This window comes from Anastrepha ludens, chromosome 3 (assembly GCF_028408465.1).
Source record: "Anastrepha ludens isolate Willacy chromosome 3, idAnaLude1.1, whole genome shotgun sequence".
Lineage (NCBI taxonomy): Eukaryota > Metazoa > Arthropoda > Insecta > Diptera > Tephritidae > Anastrepha > Anastrepha ludens.
The window spans coordinates 97,597,628-97,603,687 of NC_071499.1; positions in this window are offsets into that span (position 1 = coordinate 97,597,628).

The following is a 6,060-nucleotide window of genomic DNA, read 5'->3' on the forward strand; positions in this document are numbered from 1 at the left end:
TTTATTGATTTGATCAATTATATATGTATGTATATGTCAAAACACATTAGTATATGTACGTACATAGGCTAGGACATCAAGTGTGCATATACGCACATGCAAATATGTAGATGCTTCTGCAGAAGAGAATTGTTTTGCCATTTGTTAGACAGGAATTTGATCATTACGATATTTACTCCCTAATTATTGCATGAAAGGTTATAAGGTGAAGCTCGTGAGGTAGGTCATGTTGGTTCAGTGCATACTAGGCCGGGTCGATTTGTGGGGAGGCAAAAAAATCGCCCATTGCTCTGTGAAAATCATATTCTAGGGATCAAAATAAGAAACTTTGCCGAAGGAACCATACCTCTAAAACGAATTCTGATGTCCCACAATTTGGGTCGAACTTTTTAGTTTCTTTTCTCATGTAAAGGCCAAAAATGGTGATATTTTTAAATGATTGTATTAGTCGTGTGTGTCCAAGCCGTAGTCTAATTATTTTTGTTATTTCCCCTCAAATTATGTTACTATTATGTGTAAATGTGTGTTCATTGATTGCTTGCTTCATTGGGTTAACAAATTTGTACCAGCTTGTTGTTTGTTCGAATGTGGAGTGGTGTTTATTTTTGAATATTTTTGATATATGTCTTTTAATATCTGTGTGTAGGGGGTTCAGAGGCATAGTTAGGGGGGGCTTTTGTGCTCCTTTTGCTGCTAAATCTACTAGTTCTTGCCCTTGATTTTCGCATGTCCCGGTATCCATATAATTTCGATTTTATTTTTGAATTTTTTGAATGAAGCAGTTTCTTATTTAGTCGGTATAATAATTATTATCGTTTATATTTCTTACTAATATATTTCTAATGAGGCTAAGGAATCGGAACTAATTGTAAATTTTCCAAGTGTTTAGCTAGCATATTGTACTGCTTCAAACATGGCTATCGTTTCTGCAGCAAAATTTGTGCTGTAATAAGGTAAGACTTTGCTAATTAATATTTTATAGTATCATTGTATATAACGGGCGGCCGCCGTAGCCGAATGGTTTGGTGCGTGATTACCATTCGGAATTCACAGAGAGAACGTTGGTTCGAATCTCGGTGAAACACCAAAATTAAGAAAAACATTTTTCTAATAGCGGTCGCCCCTCGGCAGGCAAAGGCAAACCTCCGAGTGTATTTCTGCCATGAAAAAAGCTCCTCATAGAAAAATATCTGCCGTTCGGAGTCGGCTTGAAACTGTAGGTCCCCCCATTTGTGGAACAACGTCAAGACGCACACCACAAATAGGAGGAGGAGCTCTCCCAAACACCCAAAACGGGTGCACGCGCCAATTATATATATATGTATATATAATATATATATATGTATAACGCTGAAGCTTGTTTGGTCTGCGCTTTTTGAAGCGTTTGTGAAGATTAGTTTGGATTTTTTTTTATAAGTTTGTTGGTTAATTGTCTTTTTTCCACTGGTGGAGTGATGTATCTATGGCACTGAAAGGTAGTTGCCATCCAGGAAATCGGGTGATGGTCTTAGTATTGATGGGAATATTTAATTCCATAGATTTTTCTATTATGCAATTGAGTGTTGATTGAATTTTGTGTTTTCGTTTAGAAATTATTATTTTGTGTGTTAGTTTGGAAGGTGTTGACTGGTCATTAACGATTAAGTTTTTGCAAAGTTTTGTTGTGGCAAAATCCCTCATTTGTGTTAACGGTGGTATGCCTGCTTCGAACGTCATGTTGCAAATCGGTGTAGTACGGTATGCGCGTAAGGCGGTTCGTATAGCAGAGTTTAGTAATGAGTTGAGTTTGTTGATATTTGACTTAGGTGCGTAGCCAAAAAGGTATAATCCCTAATAAATTTTTGATACGATTAAAGATTTGGTAGCGACAATGACTGAACTAGTGTTAGCGTTGAGTTTTACTCTTGAAATGCATTTTATTATGTTCAAACGTTTATTTAGTGAGTTGACAAGTTTTGAAATGTGGGCTTCCCATCTATATCTTTTATTAAATTCGATACCTAATATTTTTAAGTTTTCGGCGTTGTTTATTGTAAAGTTGTTGCATGTGATATTTGCATGACAGTGTTTTTTCTTGTGTGTATGTGTTTACTTTTTCCTGTTGAGAGGCTTACACCTGAGTGATTGCACCAGTTCAAAATATCATTGTGAATGTCGTTGAGATCTATGTTTGTATTTTCATATTTATTAATTCTTTTTTTATGAGAGTGAAATCGTCAGCGTAAGCCAGAAAGTCTATTTCTTTGTGTAATGATAAAACGTTGTTGAGTTTGGGGTATGCTATAAGAAATAGTATGACTGAAATTGGGGATCCTTGGGGTATCCCATTCTGGAGTTGATATGTTTCGAAGGAGTGAGAATCTATTCTTATTTTAATTTTTCTTTTTGTCATAAAATTTTTGATGTAGTTTAATATTTTAGGACCTATTTTCCATTCTAAAAGCTGGTCTAGAATGATGTGTATTCCGATTTTATCATATGCTTTAGTAAAGTCGAGTGAGATGATTGACAAATGCTTTTTTTGGGATAGGGAGGACGTGATCTGATGTTCTAGATATACTAGATAATCGCACACTGATTTACCTTTCTAAATCCGATTTGCTGTCTATATAGTAGTTTGTTGCAGGAAACAAACCACCATAGCCGATTAGCTACTACTTTGTCTAATAATTTTGCGCAGACCGGTTTCAAGGATATTGGACAGTAGGATTTGATGGAGGATTTATCATTTGAGGAATTTGATTGCTCAAAATGTTGTTATAAAGACAAAGTAAACGGGATTTCATGGCCGCCGGTAAGTTTTTATCATGGGGTAAGAAATTCCATCGATACCTGGGGTACGACTCTTAAGTTTTGACAGAGCTATAGAGTGTTCTATTAATTAGTGCGTATTGTATTAGTGCGTACAAGTTAATGGGTTGTAACATGTCCCTCAAGATTCATCTCCTTGACTCACATCTCGACTTCTTTCCAGAAAACCTAGGTTCTGTTAGTGATGAACATGGTGAACGTTTCCATCAGGACATCTCGGTGATGGAGTCACGCTATCAAAGTCGATGGAGTGCAGCAATGTTAGCCGACTATTGCTGGATGCTTCAGCGCAACATGCCAAATTGTCAGCACAAACGCAAGTCTACAGCCAAGAAATTCAAACCAAACTAACTTTTAATTTAAGGAACTTTACGTTATACCTATGTATTTTACAAGTGTATTATATCTTAAACTATGTGTATTTATGTTAAGTAGTACTCTATTCAGCGATATATGCTCTACTGTGACTTGCCTGCGAGTTGTTTGCTTTGATACAATATTAAACATATATAAATGGTCAATGCCAAATATCTCAACAACGGTGGGTGATAGAGACAAACGGTTTCTATATTTGTATTCAGCATGTCTTACTTGTCTTAAAACAAGTGTTGGTTTCCAAGATATTTTATGAAATTTTTTTTTGTTGATCAGTGTAATTGATGGCCATCATTAACACTGGCCGATACAGCTGCGATATTTTCCTCAGTTCGCACTGTACGTAACATAAGCATGTTGGTGGTTTGATGTCAAATAATGTAAATTTGGATCTAAATTTAGTCACAATAGCTCGAATAGCCACTTCAGTGGGTCGATTAAACTGACCATAAAATGGAAGAAGCGCGCGATAACCCGTTAGTTCATTTTTCACTACTATTTAACATTTTTTTACAAGATCCATTCCAACATTTGCAAAGAAGCATTATTTCATTTTAAAATAGCAGTTTTGCCAAGATAGAGTAAGAAAGGTGTTTATTTACAGGACCTTTAGTAATTGAATAATAGAATGAAATTCTTTTGTGAAAAGGAACACTGAATTCAAAGCAAAACAGCATTAAATTATTATGCGGTGTTTTGTTAAAATACGCAGTTTAAAAAACTTAAATGGGTCAATTTCTCGAGTATTATTGCACTATTAATTTAGAAGGGTCAAACCACGTCAACTGGGCCCCGAAATTTCCATCAAATTACCGATTTTATAATCAAATGCTATTTTGGATAGAGAGTTTGTCACATAATAATTGCTGTGAATAGTTTTTTTATTTCGCTTTTTGTTTATGTTATCAACAATTGAATTTTTTTGCATGATATTCTTGTAAAATCAATATCTCAGAACCTACAATCGATAATTTGATGAAACTTTTTTCGGTTACCGAAAAATGTTTATTCTATCGATTTAACGTTTATACACTGTGTATTTGTGGAAACATTAATTTTTAACAATAACTTTTTATAAACAATCGCAATTATTTCTGCTCATCTTTAATAATCTGTAAAAAAAAAACTTTGCTACTTTTTGTTACTTGCAGGTTCGAAGTGAAGAATCTATCGATTTAAACGTATCTTTCGCCCACTCGAAAAGAACTTTAGCATCGCGAATATGATTTCCAGTAACACGCTGCATACTTGCTTTTCGGGCTAGCCCTTTAACTGCTCCGCCGACCCCATCGCACGCTCTCTTGCCATGAGAAGTCGCGAAAAAATTCCATTCGGCTTCGATTCCGAAATCTTTTTTGTGGTAATATAGCTTCAAAAAGTTAGATTTATTCTTGTACTGCACTGCAGCTCCATCAGAAAAATAAAAAAACTTGTTTATATTTCTGGATCCAAATTTGCTTTTTAGATATATACTTAACAAGTCCATATATTTTAAGAGCCACATTTTAATGCATTTTGCAAATACATACATTGTGCGTGCCGTTTTGGTCTGTAAGAATACATCGGCGGGGTCTGAGGTATCGAAATTTTGATAAACCAATCTGATTGTTAGGATACTCTATTTTAAAGTGTCCATGTAAATCTACCAAATTGTAAAGTCACAATCTCTTCTGCGGTTTCAATTTGTTTCCATTTTCATAAACAGTTACACAATCTTTCATTCCAGGTAACTGCTGGAATAGTCTGATAAATAGAAATCTTTAACTTTTTCCATAGTTGAGTTCGGAATACGTTTTCCGCGCTTCTTATCAGGCACAGATCCAAATCCCCTTTTCTTTTTCAATTGTTTGCTAAATGTTTCACGCATTTGTTTCGATGTTACCTCATCTGGTCAGTGATGGTAAATGTAGGGACAATTCCCTACATGTAGGGATTTTTGTCGAAAAATGTGGGTGTAGGGAAAAGGACAGATTTTGTTAAATTCTGTAAATGTTAGGAATTTTCAAGAAGGACAGAAAAAATTTGAAATAGCGGGAAAAATTAGAAAAGTTCATTCAAAATAAAAATCCGTTTTTTTCTCCGTTAACGCTAACGCGATTTTTCTTCGCGCGAAAATTATTAGTTTTCTGGTGCTTTTCACTTTTGAAGTAAGTTTGCAAATCATTTAGTTTTAGCTTTTTTTATATTTAAAATGCATATACATATATTTATATATGAGTTCCCCCCTCTTCGACTGACTCTTCGGAGGAACACCAGAAAAAACAATGCAAGCATCGGAAACAAAAGTTCAATAACAAGTGGCTTGACGACGACAATTTGAGTGGCTGGTTGGAAGCTGTGGCTAACGATCCATTCAAATGAAAATGCGCTGCGTGCGACAAAGTTTTGAACTGCGGCAAGTCTGATTTTCAGAAGCACGCCGAATCAGAAATGCACCAATGCACCAAAAAACTATGAAGGCAATGAAAAATACACCTAAAATAAACAGAGTTGCTGAGTTACAGAGAATGCTGAATTCAAATTTTTTTTTCCTTGTTGAACATTTACTCACGCTGTATATTCATTTTTTTTTTTTTCGTTGATGATTTCTGCTATTATCTCTTTGACATTCATATCACTTAATTTTGAAAAACGTCGTTTTTTTATTGGCGGTTCCCCAAGTTCCTGTAAAATATTATAAAATTTTTCCAGTTTCAGGTCATTCTGAATTTCCTGGTTTTCAAAATTAACTTCACTAGCCGAACATTCTTTTGCATTAGAAGAAACTTCAGTCTCATCGTTTTCTGCTCCTTGGTCAGCACTAGAAAAAATTAATCAAAATTTTCTGTCACAAATTTTGAGAACTTATTGACTTTATTTGCTTAAATAATAACT